We start from the raw sequence: 21,138 nt of genomic DNA on the forward strand, positions 1-21,138 counted from the left end.
GGGGGGGGGGGGTCGCCACAAGGCTAGCTCGCACCAGGCGCCTGAACACCTAAGGCCGGCCCTGCATACAATAACAGTTTACTACTATCGCTCTTGGACTGGAGCCTGGTTTTCTGGTCTTCCATGGTTATTCAATAATCGAGCCAGCAAAACACATTGATATTTAATAAGTTAGACATGAGGTTCACCACTCATTTTCATGAATCAACATTTGTCCATTAGCCAACCAGTTCAGCCCAATATCCATCATGTCTGATCAACCTTCTGCTGACTGCCATGAAAGATTACGTGTCCATTTATTAAAATGGATCATATGTGCCACTTTTAGTTCTCTATACTTAGCTCAGTGCTACCTTTAACTTTGTCACGCGCATGCAAAATAGGAACGTCCGAGGCACTAGAGATTTTCTTACAACCTAGAGTTGATGCATGTTACTGTAAAAAGTGTTTCTATGTTTTCACAACACAGGGCCTGTCTTAAGCCAAAACAGACATATCATCCTGATCCTGAGTTATATCCTGTATTATACTCCAGAACTGTACTCACTATTCTGCTGGTGGAGTTACTGTGTACACACATTACATTACTTATCCTGTACTGATCCTGAATTATATCCTCTATTATACTCCAGAGCTGTACTCACTATTCTGCTGGTGGGGTCACTGTGTACATACATTACATTACTTATTCTGTACTGATCCTGAGTTATATCCTGTATTATACTCCAGAGCTGTACTCGCTATTCTGCTGGTGAGGTCACTGTGTACATACATTACATTACTTATCCTGTACTGATCCTGAGTTATATCCTGTATTATACTCCAGAGCTGTACTCACTATTCTGCTGGTGGGGTCACTGTGTACATACATTACATTACTTATCCTGTACTTATCCTGAGTTTTGTCCTGATTTATACTCCAGAGCTGTACTCACTATTCTGCTGGTGGGGTCACTGTGTACATACATTACATTACTTATCCTATACTTATCCTGAGTTTTGTCCTGATTTATACTCCAGAGCTGCACTCACTAATATCCAGGATTTAAAAAAAATGCTTCTTTCTTTAATAAATATCGCCACTCTTGTCCCCAGTTTGTGGGGAAGTGAGCTTTAATACCAGACACAACCTGAGATAAGAGTGGCGCTGTTTTTGGAAGAATACAGCTTCTTGGATAACTTCACTATTCTAATCTTGTTTGGTAGGTAGTAACTTGGCATGTATATCCTCTTTGGCTATTCTGAACCATTGGTAAGCTGGAAAGCAGTAGAAGAATATTAGGAGAAACATCTCTATAAATACAATAAATATTTAGAATGCTGTTGCAACTTTTTCTTCTATTCTTGTTCTTCAGTAAACAATGGCTGTAAGAGTCGGATGTCCATAAATCCAGATAAAACATTCAGGAGGAGGAGGATGGTTATGGTGGGTGAAGGTAGTAGATAAAATAAATCTGTGATATGAAGCTACAGAACCAAATCTGGAGGTCTTTAGACTGAACTCTGCAATAGTGTGATATGTCATTCAGGGAAGATAGATGTCTGGGAATGAAGCACCAACACATTGACTAGGAAAAAAAATGTGTCTGGCAGCTGATATCGCCCATCTCCCCGCGTTCAATCTTGGGACTTCTCCTGAGCTCAGCCAAGTGGTATTCTTGCTAATCTCACCTAACAGAGATCTGGCTTCGGGCCTCCCCCGTGACAGCGTTCTGAATGAAACTACATGTTTATGAGATTTTCCTTCTGCTTAATTAAGCCTTAAGTAAAAAAAAAACATATACTGAATCTGGAAGGTACAGAGACTGGCCGCACTTCAGGCGCTTTGGGTACAAAGATGTCTTGTCTTCTGTAGAAGGTCTAGGTTTAGGAATAGTCCCCCAAATATTATAATGATGCCTCCTCTGAACAAAAATCTAACTTTCCTCTATGCACAAGTATATACCTACTATAATACTTCTTCCTATGTACAAAAATATAACTACCACAATACTGCCTCTTATGTACAAGAATATAACTACTATAATACTGCTCCTATGTACATGAATATAACTACTATAATACTGCTCCTATATACAAGAATATAACTACTATAATACTGCCTCCTATGTACAAGAATATAACTACTATAATACTGCTCCTATATACAAGAATATAACTACTATAATACTGCTCCTATGTACAAGAATATAACTACTATAATACTGCCTTCTATATAAAAATATATATAACTACTATAATATTGCTCCTATGTACAAGAATATAACTTGTATAATACTGCTCCTATGTACAAGAATATAACAACTATAATACTGTCTCCTATGTTCAAGAATATAACTACTATAATACTGCTCCTATGTACAAGAATATAATTTCTATAATACTGCCCCTTATGTACAAAAATATAACTACTATAATACTGCTCCTATATACAAGAATATAACTACTATAATACTGCCTCCTATATATACAAGAATATAACTACTATAATACCGTCTCTATATACAAGAATATAACTACTATAATACTGCCTCCTATATACAAGAATATATCTACTATAATACTGCCACCTATATACAAGAATATAATTACTATAATACTGCTCCTATGTTCAAGAATATAACTACTATAATACTGCTCCTATGTACAAGAATACAATTTCTATAATACTGCCCCTATGTACAAGAATATAGCTACTATAACACTGCTCCCTATATACAAGAATATAACTACTATAATAATGCCTCCTATACATACAGGAATATAACTACTATAATACTGCTCCTATGTATAAGAATATAACTGCTATAATAGTGGCTCCTATATATACAAGAATATAACTACTATAATTCTGCCTCCTATATACAAGAATATAACTACTATAATACTGCTCCTATGTACAAGAATATAACTACTATAATACTGCTCCTATGTACAAGAATATAACTACTATAATACTGCTCCTATGTACAATAATATAACTACTATAATACTGTTCCTATATACAAGAATATAACTACTATAATACTGCTTATATGTACAAGAATATAACTACTATAATACTGCCTCCTGTGTACAAGAATATAACTACTATAATACTGCCTCCTGTGTACAAGAATATAACTACTATAATACTGCTCCTATGTACAAGAATATAACTACTATAATACTGCTCCTATGTACAAGAATATAACTACTATAATACTACCTTCTTTTTAAGAGAAAATAACTACTATAATATGATACTAAGAATATTATTACTGTTATACTATCCCCAACTGGACCTCACAAAGAGTACTACTTGAAAGACGAACCTTTCCTCCTGTTGCAGAAATATTAAACCAAATTTTTTAAGTTGTAACAATCTGGTTAAATAAAGATAGACTTCCACCATCTTTTTCTCATTTAAACAAACAATTCATTGCCCCGTCATTATTCTTTTGCCACAGCCAACAGCCAATTGGTTGTCATCTCCAGTGCAGAAACTTCTAGTAGCATGATGTGGTAGTCCGGTCATGTCAGCATTATGTTACCATCCAGTTGATCGACAGCTTTTTTATTTACCTTTTCTAGGAATTGTCTGACAAATGCCCAGCGTACGTCTCGATACAACGAGTCATCATCCTCTGCCGAATCGGCAATCAAGAATGTGCCATCACCCCATGTTTAACACTTGGCACGGTTATTGCTGCCACTGCTTTTTTTTTATATCTCTTAATAGTCATCATGTCATTGCCCTTCAGGGTTTTATGTTTTTTTTTCTTGTATGGTGAATATAGACGGTGATGGCGCTAATCACGAAGTGTTAATCATCATCATTAAGGGGCCCAGAAGTCTACGTGGATCAAGCGGCTCCCGGTAACAGGGATGTGGCTCTGATATACAGGACCGACCTTCCAGCTGCATTAATTTGTCCCCGGTGATAAATACACCATCATCTTGCTCTATGTAATATCTTTGCTGTGCTGGGAGCAGGCCGGGGACACTTAGGTTAGACAATGATGTATTAAAGGTGATATTCTGCAATCCTGCTCTCCTGGAGAACAGCAGGAGATGAGCTGACAAACAGAGGTGGGACATTTGAAAAATATATTTTCTTGGAATGCAAGAAGAGGAGAAGGGAGGGGGTGGGGCGGTCTAGGTAAAGACAAACCATCGGAAGGAATCTTACAACTGCATAAACTGGTGGTATGAGAAGTCGTGAGTTATTGGCGACAGGATAGATGTATGGTCTGGTCTAGGTTAAATTTACTTCCCACAGATATCAGAGAGTGGACTGTCATAGCGAGGCACTTTGTTGGGCCCTCAATATTATAACTTCCTTAACGTTATGTGATGGACCCTGCAGTGATAAACCCTACTATGGATCCTGTAGAGCTTAGCCCATGCTGTGGGTTCTTCTGGGACAGTGTTTGGCCTCCATTACTCGAAGCTATGATCCTGGAGTAATAGTGCAAAGTGTGTTTGGGCCTCCTTAGTCCCATGCTCTGGGTTCTTCACCTTTTTCCATAGGTTCTGCTAAGCTACTGTTAGGTTAAGGCTTTCTCCGTAATAAACTATGAGTTCTGCCGAGATAGTGTTAAGGTTAGGACCCCTTAGTCCCTCTTTGGTTACTGCTGAGTACATTTTAGGATTCCATAACTCTATGAGTCCTACTGAGTATGTGTAAGGGTTAGGCCTCTGAATGGTTTTAGTTCTATCTCTTTCATAGCAGTTTTGTGCACATATTGTCCATTTCTCTGTCTCCTTCTATACTCCCTACCTGGTGTCATATTTCCCCTATAAGCTTGTCCGGGGATTGACACATCTCAACACTATTCTGTGCAGAGGGTTAAAAATTCTATTTGCACATTAAATGTAATCTCTTTCCCATTACACCTTGAGTGATGGCTCCAGGTGTTATACATTCTGACAAAATCCCGCATTTAATTTAAACTGAAGGAAATTACAATATTTTAATAATTTAAGCTCTTGTCAATCTTTTCTGTCACGTGTGCTAAAAAGACGAAGGAGCCGAACGCATAAATTGGTCTGACACCTGTTTTAAGACTCCCAAACTGTTCCTACTCCTAATAGAGTAGAGTAAAGAAATAATCCACCTGTGTCCCCATCAGTCATGGCGCCTACGGCTACTGCCCTATTAGCCTAACACTATCTACAGTGAGTAGAGAAGTGACCCATCAACAAAACCTGGACTCCTTCTTATTGCAAAACCTATGACACCTCGTTTTGATGGGTTCAAGTCTACTCACCTACATTAAAATCACATTAGGTGCATTGCCCAATCTACACAACCAGTGGCAGCTCTAGGCAAGGTACTAATGTCTGTGAAGGTTCCTAGACATAAGGATCTTGACTCCAGACTAATAGCACTCACGTTATAAAGCCATACTGAATGTGTCCACCCTTAGAGTTAGTTCCATAAACTGACACCAAGCCACTAAGTCCCGTGGGTGTCCTCAAGCACTAGCAGCTAACGAGGTGCAGTATTCAAACACCACACTTCCAGCCTGGGGATTTGTGGGAAATGTAGGCTGCATTACATAGAAACCACATCATTGTGTATTTTTTAAACAAAATTGGGCCTAAAAAATAGGTAAAACAAGAAGCATACACAAAAATCTTCACCTTTTATTATTCTCTAATAAAAGTCTATGTTGCACCATATATAAACATATATAAACATTCAGTGTTGTAGTTTTGCTACAGCTGAAAGCACAAAGGTTGTGAAAAACCCCTAAAGACATAAAGGAAGTCTCCTGGTTCTGGGTAGAAATAGATCATGGTAGAGTAACATAGATCTTAGTAATTCATTTCTTTTGTTAGCTATATAACATTACATCTTAAGATATAAACTTGTTTCCTTCTATTATGGCACCCAAGGCTATCGGACTAATAGCCTAGCACTTTTTTCTGGCTCTAGCATGACTCTCTTGGAATCCAGTATGAGTGTATGAAGTAATGTGTGGCCCGGCAAAAGTAGTCGTTGACTATTCAATCCAGGGGCTCCTGCAAGACTCCTGAGACGCGTCCGTCCTCACATGCCATGCATTCTTCAAGTGTTCACTTATTTTTTTTTCTGCTGCCATTCCAGCCGTCTCCGCAGCCCATCGCCATTTCTGTCAGAGAAGATCTATAGTGAGGAGTTGTCTTGTGTAATTATTATAGCACCACAACTATGGCAATAACGCGTTTAGTGATGCCATCCATCAGACACGAGACTATTACGTCTTGGCGTCTGTCTCCGGTACACTTTTGGCACCCTCAGTGGGCTTTGGTAAAAGTGCCGTCTCCAAGTCGCGTTCTGCTGTGAGATACGACGCAGGACGAGTACAGATTTCATTCCGCAGATTAACTCTTGGTTTACTCTCTTTATATAGTTAATATAGAAACATGGAGTTACGCATACGGTTCATCTCCTGTCTTATATGCAGAGACAACAAGATAAGCTGAGGGTGGATGAGCAAGGTCAATGCAGCTGTTGCTTATGTTTCTTCTCCATCCTTCTTTATTGTTGTCTTATTCAGGGGCATTGCTGTGGGAGGGAATTTTAGGTGTTACACCCATGAGGTGTTTTTCTTTTATTTCCAGGTGGTATACAGAACTACACTGCTCAAAAAAATAAATTGAACACTTAAACAACACAATGTAACTCCAAGTCAATGACACTTCTGTGAAATCACACTGTCCACCAAGGAAGCAACACTGATTGACAATCAATTTCACATGCTGTTGTGAAAATGGAAAAGACAGCAGGTGGAAATTATAGGCAATTAGCAAGACACCCACAATAAAGGAGGTGTTCTGTAGGGGGTGACCACAGACCACTTCTCAGTTCCTATGCTTCCTGGCTGATGTTTTGGTCACTTTTGAATGCTGGCGGTGCTTTCACTCTAGTGGTAGTATGAGACAGAGTCTACAACCCACATAAGTGGCTCAGGTAGTGCAGCTCATTCAGGATGGCACATCAATGCGATCTGTGGCAAAAAGGTTTGCTGTGTCTGTCAGCATAGTGTCCAGAGCATGGAGCTACTACCAGGAGACAGGCAAGCACATCAGGAGACGTGGATCAAGCTGTAGGAAGGCAACAACCCAGCAGCATGACCGCTAACTCTGCCTTTGTGTAAGGAGGAGAAGGAGGAACACTGCCCGAGCCCTGCAAAATGACCTCCAGCATGCCACAAATGTGCATGTGTCCACTTAAATGGTCAGAAACAGACTCCATGAGGGTGGTATGAGGGTCCGACGTCCACAGGTGGGGGTTGTGCTTACAGCCCAACACCATGCAGGATGTTTGGCATTTGTCAGAAAACACCAAGATTGGCAAATTTGCCGCTGGTGCCCTGTGCTCTTCACAGATGAAAGCAGTTTCACACTGGGCACATGTGACAGACATGACTGAGTCTGGAGATGCCATGGAGAACATTCTGCTGCCTGCAACATCCTTCAGCATGACCGGTTTGGCGGTGGGTCAGTAATGGTGTGGGGTGACATTTCTTTGGGGGGCCGCACAGCCCTCCATGTGCTTGCCAGAGGTAGCCTGACTGCCAATAGGTACCGAGATGAGATCCTCAGACCCCTTGTGAGACCATATGCTGGTGTGGTTGGCCCTAGGTTCCTCTTTATGCAAGACAATGCTAGTCCTCATGTGGCTGTTGTGTCACAAGGTCGTGGAACAAGTGCTCATTTTTTAAGACAAAAGAAGAGAGAAGGGGACTGAATGAGTCAAAAAGGAGCTGCAGGGGACTGGTGCAGGGCAAGTATAGAGTTTTATTTACCCTAAAAAATATTGGATATTTTGTTTTTCGTTTTTCAAATGGCTAGAATACCAGTTTAAGAGTGAATTATGTGCCTTTGATTCTTAATGCCTTAGGTATTTAGGTTCCTAACTAAACTAAATATTTGAAATATTTACCCCCGATGCAAGAAAACCTAGATATTAGTTGTTTATTAAGGAGTGATCCACCGCCAAAACATGTCAAGCTTTTACCTGCCCTGCTGATTAGTTTGTACACCCTGCTTTTAATATGCTTCAGAAAAGTAAAAAATCTACCCTGGAGCACACGCTGGAATTTCTTGCTGCTAATATATATATATATATATATATATATATATATATATATATATATATATATATATTTATATATTACAATGTCATGACAATCTAGAAAACCGGTTCCTCACACTATGCTGCAAGCTTGCTACCACTGTGGTGCTGAGATCATTTGCCTGATCTGATTGGCTATAAGGCTAGGCCCACACTACGAAATGTCCACACGGGAAAATTCCAAGAGGACATTCTATGAACAGCAACGCCAGTTGATTCAGTCAGCACTAGGAACCTTCTGATATGTGCAGTCACCATGGACGGCAATACATCTCTGAGCAGATCCTTCAAAAGAAAGAACAGGTCGATTCTTTCTGTGTAGTCCTCAATTAGAATTTCCATGGCGGAGAATTAAAATTTCAAATTCCGCCAGAAATTCATCAGTGTGATTGCTGCCGCAGAATCCCATTGTAAACAATAGGAGGGCTGCTGCACCAGAATTTCCATTTTGAAATTCTGCAGTGTGAACATACCCTTAGACATTCTAACTCTGCCCATTTCCATGCAAATTATAGTGGAATTTCTTTTACAAAAAAAGTTGGCTGTGGCATCTGTACTAAAAATAATAATAATAATAATAATAATGATAATAATAAAAATCTATATAAAAAAAACACTATAACAAATCGTGCATTGGGTTCGGGGGCCATTTGTACATTTTAGAAAATGATGTCATAGTAAAATTCCTCCCCCAACTACTTAATTTAGTAAAAGAGTCTTATGGCACTCACTAACCCTTCGAAGGTGCATGATTCACGTCTGTATACGGCGGCCCATCTGCCGGCCCACACTCCAGCTGGCGGAGAAGGGATGGACGTGACTATGTTATTTCCTTTCCTGAAGCTGCAGTTTCTAGACAACATTCAATGTAAAGCTTGTTTTTACTTCCCTCCCTGTCCTGTGCCATAGAGAATTATCACTCCCACTAAGCAGGTGTCCATGCATTTATTATCAAGCCGGCCGATCTATCACAGGCTGCCTAGTGCTGTGTATAAAGCCACTTCTCTAATACAAGCGGCCCAGAGCTTTGATTCTGTCACCTTCCTGGAGACTGTCTTATTCTACTTTAATATCTACAACAATTTTTCCAATATTGATCAGACCACACGTGATGGAGATTTATGTGATCAGCCAGATGGGATTTTTTTTTTTTTTTTTTAATAAAAAACTTTTTTTTTTTTTTTAAACAGAGATGAGCTTCAAAGGTGATGAGAGTTTTGTGTTACTGCTGGGCTGTGATCGTCAAATCTTTATCCAACCGTACAGAGAAAAGCAACATGTAGCTTATAGATTGTGCCTGCGGCTAAATCCATTTGAATAAATACGAGAATCGTACAAGTGCTACAACAAAAAGCCAAGTTTCAGGGACCTCAAAACTTAAAAGGGAGCTTCATGAAGAGCAATTCCCTCTTATGATGTTCTTGCACAGCTCCGTTTAGCTTCTGCAACCTGTTGATGGGACTATTGGGCCAGAAAGAGGAGCTAGTAACATAGGAGTAGGTAGGAATTCTAATAACAACCTAAGGATAGGTTTCCACTTGTATTTTTTGGGGCAAAAACACTCAAACAAATGGCTAACACAGCTGCACAACAAGACAACAAGTTTATTTATTTAAATTATTTTGCAAAAACACATGCATTCCTTACTAAAAAAAATATTTAAAATTTTTGCCCCGGGTACAAGAAAAATCAGTTACTAGTTGTTTATGACTAAGGACTGATCCACCACCAAAACACGTCAAGCTTTTTCCTGTCCTGCTGAGATGATTGTACCACCCTGCTTTTAATAAGTTCCAAACATGTAAAAAAAATCTTCTGCAGCCTCTTGATGGGAGCTAGAAAGAGGAGCAGGTAACATAGAAGTAGGTAAGAATTCCGATAACAACCTTAGGCTAGGATCATACTGCCACACAACAGTTTTTCGTGGCAAAAACACATGCGGCCTGATGTTGGCAGGTAGACCACAGGGAACACTAAAATTCCAACCCCACTTGGCTTTTTGTAGTTTGGCCTTTTTTTAAGGTGTTTTGGGGATGTTTCCCAAAAAAAGGCAGAATGTTGATACTATGGTGTTTTTGCCACAAAGGTAAGTAGTGATTCATAGAATTACATGACACAGCGCTGCCTGGAACCAGACAAATGTTTCTGCCGCACAAATTACGCTGGTGTGTACTATGCAACAAAATCCCATTGAAAACAATGGGGATCTGCTGCCAATAAATTCCCAAGCGAAATATTTCTGCCGGATTCCGCTTGGAAATTCTGTCATGTGAACATGGTCTAAGACTCTCAGCGCAAAGGATGCTGTTCCCATGGCTGTCAGTCTTCCATCTTTACCGTCCATTGCTTTCCCTCTCTGTATTCTCTGCACACATGCCCTGTTGCTCCTGGACGAGAAGGACATCAGATAGCTCGGTCTTTCATGTGACCAGCATTGTACGGCGAATGTATCATTCTCATCTTTGTAAGATGACCTGATTGACTTGCCCACTGTGGTATTGATCGACAAACAGATCCATGGTAACATTGTATTAACAAGAATGGCAAGGTGTATCGACGGAGCTCAGACCGCAGGCTGTCCAGCCCGGTGATGAATGGATACTGGGGGAGCGGCGCTTATTGAGCTTCCCCTCCAGGGGTTAACAGTGATTAGTTTGATACATTCCCGTTAACAGAGAGATTAGCATGATAGCAATTAAAGACACAGTGGGAAGCCGTAACCGTAGATGGAATGTGGCATGAAAATGACGCTAAGGCTGGGAACAGATACAACTTTTTTTTTTTTCCCCTCATTTTTATTACTTCTTAGATGCAAAATTAGCACAAAAGTTAGAGGATTTCACAAGTCAATGTGCAAAAAAAAAAAAAAAAAAAAAAACTCATACCAGTGTTTCCCTACCAACCAGTGCCTCCAACTGTTGCAAACTCAAAGAATGCCTTTGTCTGTCTGGAAATGCTGGGGGTTGTAGTTCAGCAACACCTGGAGGCTTTCTGTTTGGGAACACTCTGCTTTACGTACTTTATGGTAAATTACTAACTCGGTTGTTGAGCTTTTATTTTCTTCTTTTTTCAGAGACATGGATGCGAAGGAATACTTTGGATTCGAGGAATATGTCGATGACCAGCATTCCATATCTTACTACTTTTACAGTAAAGAACCCCTGCCTGTGCTGGTGTAGAAACCTTCTTTCCTCTAGAACAGTGTTTTCCAACCAGTGTGCCACCAGTAGTGTTGAGCGCGAATACTCGAAATGCAAATTTTTACAGCGAATATCGGCATTTTGCGAACATGTAGAAATAGTGATATATATTCGTAATGACGAATAGTTTTTTTTATGCGAATATTTATGCGAATATTTATGCAAATATCGGCACTTCCAGACCGAACACTGTTTCTTTTAGGTGAAATATATCATCGCGCATGCGCACTATGCAAATTTCATTACGAATTTTCGCATGGAAAAAACAAGAACGAACATAGCAAATATGCGAATTTCGCAAAGGAATAATATTCGTCCATATATTCGCAAAATATCGTAAATTTGAACATGGCCCCTGCTGCTCATCACTAGCCACCAGCTGTTGCAAAACTACAACTCCCATCATTCCCGGACAGCCGGAGCGCTTGTCACCTGCCCGCACCTCACAACTACAAATCCCAGCATGTCCTCACTGTAAGGGCGTGCTGGAATTTGTAGTCATGCAGTGAAGGTGACAAGAGCTCCGCTCCCCGGCCGGCTACCATGAATATAATACTACAGCACTGTAGTTTAATTTTTCCCTTCTGGAGCTGTAATTGGCCGAGACCCCTCGGCCAATAACAACTCCAGGCGGGGAATATGAAATGACAATGCTGTAGTATTATATTCATGGTTCCCTACCGGCTCCGCTCCCCACCTCCCGCCCGCATCTATCACCCACTGCCCCTCGGATATACCACCCGTCACCCGCAGTATACCACCACATCTCCCCCCCATATACCACCCGCCCCACGCATATACCACCCACCGCACGCATATACCACCCGCTGCCGGGCCACATTTAACACCCGCCAGCTAGCAAGACTACAACTCCCAGCATGTCCTCACTGTAAGGGCATGCTGAGATTTGTAGTCTTACAACAGAGGGTGGTATATGCGGGCAGCTAGTGATCGATGTGGGCGGCGGGTGATAGATGCGGGCACCCAGCGTGTGTTAGATGTGGTTGGGACTTTACGCTACTTTTTGTAAGCTTAGTTTTTTTTGTGTAGATTTGCGACTTTTTAACTTACAACTTTTTTGAGACTTTTGAACAAAAGTCGAAGTTGGTAAATCCCTGCCTATAGCTAAGCATAAAACAGGACTTGTGAAAAACTGCTGGTTTGTGAGAAATTGCGCAGGCCAACGTACCACTAAAAGTCCCAAGTGCGACTTTTTTGCTACAAATATACACCAAAAATTCAGTGTAAATTCCCTCATTGGTTCTTTAAACTGCTTCCCTGCTTCCAAAGTATCCACATGAGATGATCTGTAAAGTGTTCTGTGATGTCAAAAATGGGAAGAAAATAAATGTCAGCGGCTCACATGGATATTTACAAGAGATATTAAACAAGCCAGACGGTGTGCAAAAAAACAGCAAGGAATTATTACACTAAATGGCAGTAATTTATAGAAACTGTTCCCAGAAATAAACAACAGTATGTTACTGTCATTATGATACTGCGCTAACATGAGCGATGCCTATAAGAAGATATTGCCTCGCTTTATACCTCAGGGCCCATGGGTAGAATCGCTCCTGGTAGAAAGGTAATGGAGACGTTTCGGAAGAGGACGATGTTGACGCTCATCATTGCAGACCACCACATTGTTACCCTCCTAATGCTATACTGCAAATTCAACAATAGTCCGATGGGTTCTCCAGGGTCAAAATAGGAAGTAAATCAGGACCATTACTATATTGGAGAATCAATTGAGCCCATTATCTCTTTTAGTTAGTTCTGACATCTCAGAAGGCTCTTCATATACTCTACACAAAGAGGCATTATGGTGTTATAATATTGCAGAACCTTGCTGGGTGCTTTTCAGAACATCTGTGCTCTTCCCTTTGTCTTTCACTCATGTCCTCCTCTCATTATCCCAGCACTGTCAGAGTCTTATTTACATAAATGTATGAATGATTTGCATAGAAATATATAGAATAGTATGTTCTCTATTCTGCAGATGTCCTTCCCATCTCTGTATCTCTATAGGACACCCTCAGAAGCAGCAGCGGCATAGAAGACACTATAGAACACTACTGATTAGTAAAATATCTCCATCACTGGGATGAGATCTCTTACTCACTATAAGCTCATGTAGTCTCTCTGCAGTCTCCCTATGCCTCTATTGTACACCCTCAGAAGCAGAGGCAGCATGGAAAAAAATATATAACAGTACTGAGCAGGGAATCACGTAAGTCCAGCACTTAGGTGAGCTCTCATACTCACTATAAGCTCATGTAATCTCTCTGAAGTCTCCCTATATACCTCTGTCTGCCTTTGGTTCTCCCACTCACCATCCTTCTTTCTCTTCCCTCCATAGATTTTTATGGGCAATATGTAACCTGATCCTTCAGTCCACATTGTCTCTAGAATGGGAGGGGCAGGAACGAAGTCTGATAAGTGGAGAAAGAGGCATTTTTCCTCTTCTAATGATGTTACAAAATACGCTTGTACAATTAATTGATGCTAAATTTTACCAATTAAGGTAAATCTATAAAGAGGATGCTTGTCAGAAACCATTAGAAATGAATAATAATAGTAAATAAAGCTAACCTAAAGCTAATCTATGGGATAACACCCACATAAAAGCCTTCGCCTACTGTTGTCTCCATATCTGATTGACGCATTGGTTCAGCGTGTCACCTTGTTCTATATTGTAACATTATTGCACTTCCTTGAATCTACCACTATAGAGTGAATTATTCTAAAATAAAACTACTGGTCTGAAACTGGAAATTTCCCAACATAATAAACCAGTGATGATCATTTCACAATTGATCCATATTTGTCATATCACCAGCCTCGTGGATGCATAACATAGAGTCTCTAGTGCAAAGAGTGGACTGGTACGGTATAGTCAATAACTGTACCAGTCCACTCTGCACTAGAGACTCTATGTTATGGATCCACGAGGCTGGAGATATGACAAATCTTGATCAATTGTTTGGACCTGAATAAATCCACACTTCTTAAGATTACACCCACCATAGGCTCAAAGTTCACAAAGACTCCTTATTTAGAAAGAAAAAAACTGTATTCTCAAGTCACGGAAGTGGCGAGGTTGATAGCGCTATTAAATATTACAAAGTCATTGACTGTTTGACTGTTGGGAATAAAAATGATGGTGTGATTTATATATATCGCTCTCCTGTATATCTTCTGTCCGATCACTCATCTCCATTCAGGAACGTCCTCAACTGCTTCATCAATATTCTTTTTTTCTAGGCTCGGAGTTTGCAGAGTCTTCTTATTATGAAAATATAGGCCGTTCATCCATTAGCGGAGATATTTCACTCTTCTTGGCCCGGCTTCCAATGGTCGTGCTGTGACTGTAAATGCCTCCAGGTTATTAGCATATATAACCCTACGGCAGCCACAGAAACCAGGAAAACTCAAAGGGTCGTGAACCCGACCAATGGGAAGACATTTTTTTTCATCTTCACTATGGATATGATAAGAATAAAATACTCCAACTCAATCATCTGTCTACAATTATTGTTGCTAATATACAATACATTAAGGTGGGGGGGAGGGGGTAATAAAAGCCATAATGGGGTCCCAGAGAAGTAAGGCAACTCAAGTGCACAGAACAAGTATATATATATATATATATATATATATATATATATATATATGTACTTGTTCTATGCTTCGTGAGCTAAAGATGATAAGATGATTCCTGACTACAATGATAAAATATGTGACCCTAAACATGATTTATAAAGAATACCTGTATGCTTTTTGTAACATAGATAGTACAGCTGCACTGTACTCTTATGACATCATCATACTATTACAGACTGACAAGCTAAAAGAGAATGTGTGACATCACTGTCTTTATTCTATGCCATCAACAATGATTCGCAGACTAACCTGTTACATAGGCTTGTCCGGCCAAATGACCTACAGTACACTCTGTGACATCAGTGTCCATCCCTGGAATGACTGGCTACTTAGAAAATGTAACCTTACGGTAACCTCACTGTCCTCACTATGTGACATCATCATCCAATCACAGACTAACCTGCTAAATAGAATCTATGACCTCACTGTCCTCACAATTACATCCTTATCCAACCACACAAACTAGCCTGCTACTTAGACTATGTGACCTCACTGCCCTTCTTTTGTGACATCATCATCCAAACAAAGGTTTCATATGTGGTGACATCCCCGGTACTAGAGATGAGCGCATTTTTAAAAAATGTCCCTGCCTGACCTACTTATACACCAGCTGAGTGCGTATTTGTTACACTTATGAGAGGGCGATACACTAAACTACACTTAAAACTGCATTTGTCTACAACACCAGCAGGTGTGTACTTTTGGCTGGCCTTTCACAGTATCTAGGCACTTGAGACTTTAACAGGAACAAAATGGTACACCACTTAGATTTACGCACAGATTAAACTTAATAGAAGACAATGCTCTGCTCACCCTAACTCACCCTGGCTACTATTAGCTTCTAAGTTGTTGTACACACCAGTGCTGCAGCACACAGTTGCTGTGTAATACACCCACAATTGCACTTTCTCTCTCAATCTCTCTCCCTTCCCTATCAGTGCTTCTAGGCTGGATTTGGGCTTGAGGTGAATCGCTGCTGTAAAAATGCTTTTCTGTGCAACACACACTGCTCTCTTTCCCTTTCTCTCTGCAATAGAACGCTGAAGTGAGTGGCCGCAAAATGGCTGTCGATAATATAGAGCTGTGACATCACAATCGTGACTGGCTGCTGATAGGCAGCGTGTGATTCAGGGTCATCCCACCGACTCTTGTTCCCACCTTCCCAGGATTTCTTGCCCCATGTACTGACATGTGGATCCGCCATTTTAGATGCCCTGGAGCCTGAACCGCACTCAATGGATTTTAACGAAGCGATTTGTGCGATCAAATCGCGACGATATTCACATTTGTTGCAAATCAAACTTTTCCTGAAATTTGTAAAGAATTCAGATTCATCAGATTTGATTCGCTCATCCCTACCCGGTACATTCATCTGTAAGGTATGTGTAAGGCACATACCATAAGTAGGCATTGTTATAGTGCTAGCACCAGAAGAGTTAATGATTATTATTTAGGCATGTCGCTGGGCATTATTACAGACACGAACATTAATAAACAGATTTTCGATTTGGCATTGTCCTACCTTGTCACTTTGCATATGGAACTGTGCTTCTGAAGAACCTAAAAGGGAATTCATACGCCATTGATTTCCTGTATGGAATCTTGGCTTGCAAAGCTTTATTAATTAGCTGTGGTCAAAGGAAATACATACCTAATGCTCTCCATCAAGAGCCTCTCCGGAGAGAGGCAGCTCCCTGTGTGGTGCCACGCAGCAGCAGTTACCAGCCTGCATGGTCATCGAAGGGCACAGCATCTTCATCTAATGGAAATGGTTGTCACTAGTAACACACAATCCTATATGTTCCTAGTTGACCTCAGCCCACCCCCCTCCATTGGCTCAAACGGAAAATGGAAAAGATGCATAATTACTTTGATGCCCATGTGTCAACTCCCCCACATGGCATGTAGCTTCCATTATCCTAGTCACATAGTGTCCTAGTGACGTAAGGATATGGTAACGATCTCACAGTAGTGTCTATGGTGTCCTAATGACAGAAATATATAGTGTCTATCTTATAGTAGTGTCCACAGTACCAGTCATATTGTAGTCCCCATAGCATCCTAGTGATGTAAGTATATTTAGTGACAATCTTATAGTAGTGTCCAGATTACCTGTCACATAACATTGGTCATAGTGTCCTGGTAACATGTATATAGGCCGACATTTATCATTGTCTTTAGACAGTTTTTTTTATGTCTAGAAAAGGCGCAAGCAGGGTTTATTTGTGCCTTTTGGGTTACACATTTCTGCTGATTTTGAGTTGCAAACCACTGATTTTGACAATATACATGATATGGAAGGGTTTTATGAACTGCGCCCTTTTTGTAAAAAGGCCCAAAAAAGGTGCAAAGCCACTGAAAAGTCTATATAACCAAATCAGCCCAGACTTAGCTTAGCTTTTTAGTGTATGTGAAGAGAGAAATTTCAGAAAATGTAACCTGCACAAAATTTATCAAATACTCAGTGACCATTTAATAAATTTGGTTCCTCTACACATTATCAGCACACAAAAAAAGTGTAGAAAAATGCTTCACTTACACCTACAATGATAAATGCTTCACTTACATCTACAATGATAAATGCTTCACTTACACCTACAATGATAAATGCTTCACTTACACCTACAATGATAAATGCCGGCCTATAAAGCTAAGCTAAGTCTGGGCCGGTGTAGTTTTAGAGACTTTTCAGTGGCTTTGTGCCTTTTTTGTGAAAAGGGGCAGTTCATAAAACCCTTCCATATCATGTGTATTGCCACAATCAGTGGATTGCAACTCAAAATCAGCAGAAATGTGTAAACAAAAAGGAGCAAATAAACCCTGCTGGTGCCTTTTTTGACAAAAAACTGTCCAAAGACAATGATAAATGTCGGCCATGTGACTATCATTGAGTAGTGCCCATAGTGACCTGGTGAAACTTTGTCATATATCCTATTAGACAAAATGCTTCATTTTCCTGTTATCAAGCCTTCCCCATCCCCCACCCCTTTTCTGCTGCTCAAATCTTCATATTTGAAAATCAGCTCAGCTTTGTCTACAATATAAGTCTATGAAGAGGGGAGGAGGGAGAACTGTCCACTAGCTCTGGGAGATCTGAAAATTATAGATGAAGCCTGCAGAGCAGAAATCTGCTGAAAAATCCCAAATACAAGTTACTGTATATAATGTCCAGAAACAGTGCTGCTTCTCATGTACATACACAGGGCAGTGCATCCTGAATTGTCACCTGAAATGACAGCTACGCTTTAAACTGTGGGTGTGATTTGATGATGGGTGCATGGTGGAATTTGATATTCTTTATGGATATAATAGTAGTGTAGTATGCGGGTGGCTCCTAACACACCAACAAAAGGGAATAAATAATAACACATGACGGAATGGCTATTCAACGGTTTTCGAACGTTTACTGGATACATTGTTTATAGGCAATTGGTACGGCGGTTGTTGGAAACATATACGGTATTCTTCTCCGCACACACACACAGTATAAAAGTACATTTTACACCCTGTCACTACAAGGAAGGAAATCAGGACAGGAATCACTGGAACGTGGCTTTATCCCAGCTAATGTCCGGCTCTATCGATCCCATCTGTCAGAGAGGCGCATTGACTGACATCAAAGGTTGTGACTCCAAAAGGTGTATTTACTCTCGCCAGCACGTGCTAATAATACCACAGAAAATAACTTTGAAATGTTCTTCCTGACAGTCAAGGACCAGATGTCAGAATCTTTTTCAGGAGTTTAATTCTTTGGGCCCCATGGGCCAAAGATGTAGTTAATGGGGGGTGCAGAGATAACAGTTGCCCCTGAACATTAGTGCCTGAGAGGGTCCTCATTCCCCTCTGTGACACATGACGACAGCAGTATTTGCTGCTAAGCACTGCATATTGGATAGCTGTTATGGTATAAAAGCGAACTATACTTATCCTGGAGTTGATGGGGTTTGCCAAACTTATAGCTCCATCTTTTTATCTCAGCCAAGTGTCAAGGAGGTGGAGCCAAGCTGCTAAAGTCCTACAGCCTGTCTCACTTCCTTACCTGTCCTCACCTTCAAGACTCTCTTTAATTGGTGTAAAGACCCCTGTATCTCTTTCCAAGGGACCTTGATGCTTGGCTATTAAATAAAAGTGCAATTTAATAAATTTGAACGCCATTATCAACTCCAGTTTTATTTCTCAAATGCCAAGGAGGTGGAGCCAAGCTGCTCACATGCCTGACCCACCTCCTTGCTTGTCCTCACCTTCCAGACTTTCCTTTATTGATGTAAAGACGCCTGTACTTAAGCCAGGAGCGGCTTAGAGATGAGGGCCAGCCAGGAGGTGTGACAGGTTGTGGCACCTGAGCAGCACAGCCCCGCCTCTTTGACACTTTGCTATAAAAAAAAGTGCAATTTTGTACGTTTTACAACCACAATCAGCTCCAGGAAAGGTATAGTTTTCTTTTGCACCCTAACAGCTATACACTATCTTAGCAGTGAATACAGTAGACAACCTCTTTACAGCTTAATTCCAGTGATGGCTCAGATGGCAGGATATATGTTTCCATTTTTGTGCCACCACCTGAGCCATCCAAGCCCCAGATTTGCGCGACACTACAGCGTTCAATGTATGGCCTCTTAAAATCCATAGATTGAACCATATAGTCTCGGGCTTGGTCAACGGCACAAAAATGTAACCAAATATCCTGCCACCATCACCAGAGATGCGCACTCATGCACTTGATAAGGACTGGTGGCAGTCCCAGTGCCATTTCAGCCAAGTGGGAGGACACAAGACCCTCATTCTTGTGATTGGTGGGCATCCCAGCGGTCGATCAAACACGCATCGCCTATCCCTGTTTGTCTTTAAAAGATTCTATTTATCTATTGTTCTACAAGTCCATGCATTCCTCTGCTGGCAGTGCCACCTTCCTAATGTCCTGAAGAGAATTCCAGATCAACAGTGAAGACTGGCACAACAGGAGAGAAAGGCTCGGTGATGACGCTCTGCAGAACACTACAGGTTCATGTCCCATAAAGGGTGACCCTAGGCACTGCCAGGGAGTCCTCTATGTCTTAATGCGGGCGCTCAGCCTGATGCCCCACAAAATCATTGCCCTTTTACGCAGAACACAATTCTCTTTCCCTCAATCAGTTTAAAAGCCTTTAGAGAATGTATTTGCGGGTGTCGCAGAGAACGTATATATTTATTTATTCGCTCGGACTTTGGCGTTCTCGGCATGTGTTTTATTATGGGTTTTTATGTACATCTTTTATTGAACGCTTATTGATGGGGGGAGAAAAATGTAATGAGATTAGACATAAAAAAGAGAAAATATACGGATTTCCCTGAGAGCTGCGTACATGAATAACCTCCATTATTCACCGTTTGGTTTAAGATGCGGTGAATGGTGCATAATATTACTGAACGCGGGTTCTGTATAAAAATGTCCTCTAAGTGCCCTCTGCTGGACTCCGAGCCCTGTAGGAAGAAGGTTGACGTCTTACAGTGTGATAACTTATATATAAAGGGGTTCTCCGGGTTACAAAACCCATCTTCATACACCCTAGTAGAGAATTCACAGTTAATAGAAAGGAGGCGCTCTGTTCAGGAACCTCAGCTTTTGGCTAGAATCAACTAAAAAGAGTGTTTCTCCCCCCTCTGGAGGACATGTCAGGTCCGGCTTTATTACTGACAACTCAATGACTTGAATGGACACCATGCAATATCTAATTTCCCCTGTGGGGGCACTGCAGAGAAACTCAACACATTAAAAGGTTTTTACAGCAGAGATCCCATTAAGAACTGCTTATTGTCAAGAAACCCTTCTAACAACTAGGGATTATCCAAAATGGAGAACCCTTTTAAGAGGGATACTTTTTTGCTAGGCATCTTATCCCCTATCCAAAGGATAGGGGATAAGATGTCTGATCTCGGGGTTCCTGCCGCTGGGACCCCCTGCGATCTCCATGTATACACCCGCCGTTCTGAACATTATGTCTAGAACGCTGGGTTTGGGCGGCCATGGTCATGACATCACACCACGCCCCCTTGTGACATCACGCTATGCCCACTCCATTCCCCTTTGAATAGGGGATAAGATGTCGTGCAATGGAGTACCCCTTTAAATTAAAAGGGAACTCCACTTTAAAAATGATCCTTTAACTGCAGGAGAGGGGGGAATTACCT

At 40.9% G+C, this 21,138-nt stretch overlaps 1 protein-coding gene and 1 long non-coding RNA gene across 19 annotated transcripts in view; one reads left to right on the forward strand and one right to left on the reverse strand.

Annotated features, from left to right (window-relative positions):
- The window catches only part of LOC130293822 (uncharacterized), a 91,035-nt gene extending 76,222 nt beyond the window's left edge, over positions 1-14,813 (forward strand). For both annotated transcript variants that reach the window (XR_008848306.1, XR_008848307.1), the window contains exons 2-3: positions 11,181-11,257; positions 14,572-14,813. This is a non-coding gene — a long non-coding RNA (uncharacterized LOC130293822). The remainder of the gene's footprint in view (positions 1-11,180; positions 11,258-14,571) is intronic.
- Positions 1-21,138, reverse strand: part of CELF4 (CUGBP Elav-like family member 4) — a 1,140,249-nt gene that overhangs the window by 544,219 nt on the left and 574,892 nt on the right. The window lies entirely within an intron of this gene.

Source organism: Hyla sarda, chromosome 1 (genome assembly GCF_029499605.1).
Source record: "Hyla sarda isolate aHylSar1 chromosome 1, aHylSar1.hap1, whole genome shotgun sequence".
NCBI lineage: Eukaryota > Metazoa > Chordata > Amphibia > Anura > Hylidae > Hyla > Hyla sarda.